Below are 1409 nucleotides of genomic sequence, written 5' to 3'. Positions count from 1 at the left end.
CAGTGCACCGCTGCTTTCTATTGCTTGACCCCAAGTGAGCGCTTTTTGCCCCCAAAAACCCCCGGACTGCGCGCTGGTTTCCTGCTTTTTTCGTAGAAGGGGAGGAAATCGCGTCAGCCCCGCAGATTGCAGTGCCGGGAACCGGGCGCGAGCCGGGGAACCACAGCCGGGCTTCACACCATGCGTGTGCCTCCATCTAGCTGCGGCTCACACCTGTGCTCGTGCCCACGTAGGCACACAGCCCACGGACACGCGCGCCCAGCGCAGCACAACACAAACAGCCCCACGGTGTGCAACGCACCCGGGGCACGCACACAAACACGCGTGCACGTGATTGCGCACACGAGCCATGAACGCGCACTCGCTGTCATACACGCACGTGTCCCAAACACCCCCACTCGCCCCCCCTCCCCCCCGCACACGCTTGCATTCACACGCAGCGCCGATCAACCGCACGCACGTGGGCGGCGGCACTACAGCACCCAGCATGCCTTTCGCTAAGGGGCGGGGCGAACGCAGCGCAGCCCAATAGGAGAAGGGGGCGTGGCGGCGGCGACCAATAGGCTGCGGGGGGCGTGGTGGCGGGTGCAGAGGGACAGTCACATGGCGCGGCAGCGGGTGAGCGGCACCGGGCACGGGAAAGGGGGGGGGAAAAAACGGGGGGGGGGGGAAGGGAAAAGGGAAACAGGACCCCCAGGGTTGCTCCCTTCTTTCTCAGCTTTTTGTGGAGACACGGCTCTTGTTTTTATTTTCTTTAAAGCCTTTTGAGCGGCTTTTTCCCCCAAAGTTGGAACGGGCAGGGAGCGGCAAAGCGGAGGGGGGGGGGGGGGGAAGCCATTTGGGTGAGGCGCCCCCCAGTTTGGGGGAGAGCATCCCCAATTTGGGGGGGTCCTGATGGCTGGCGCAAGCCCCCCATCCTTTGAAGAAGAAGGGGCCGGGGGGTGGGGGGAGGAGTACTTCCCATCTTTGGGGAAAAAAGAGCCAATTTTGGGTGCCCACGTGGCTGCCAATAGCATTTTTGGGTTTCTCACACTGCTCCCCCCCCCTCCCGGGGGTTTATTTAAAAGAGGCTGGAAATAGTCGAGCCGTTAAAGCGGCGGCCGTCAGCGAGCGGTTCAAAAGAATAGAAAGAAGAAGAAAAAGGAGTGGGGAGGGGAGCAGCTGCTTTGCCCAAAAATAGCAACAAGTTTTATAACTCCGGAAAATGTAGAACAAACAAACGAGAAACATTTTTAGCTGAGAAAGGAGGCGGAGGGGGGGGGGGTTAGAGCAAGAATTTCTGCCCTTCTGTTTTCCTGGAAGCCGTTCCTCGTGTTCTCGCACGGCTCCGGAGCTTTGACCAACTTGGCCGCCTGCCCAGGCTGCTGAATAATGAAGGGAGAGCTGCACAAATGCCTCCAGGGTGGACG

Source organism: Lagopus leucura, unplaced genomic scaffold, assembly GCF_019238085.1.
Source record: "Lagopus leucura isolate 7727_CA_CO unplaced genomic scaffold, USGS_WTPT01 141-0_obj-0_obj, whole genome shotgun sequence".
Taxonomy (NCBI): Eukaryota; Metazoa; Chordata; class Aves; order Galliformes; family Phasianidae; genus Lagopus; species Lagopus leucura.
The sequence above is the reverse complement of the archived record's forward strand: the minus strand, read 5'-3'. Positions refer to the sequence as shown.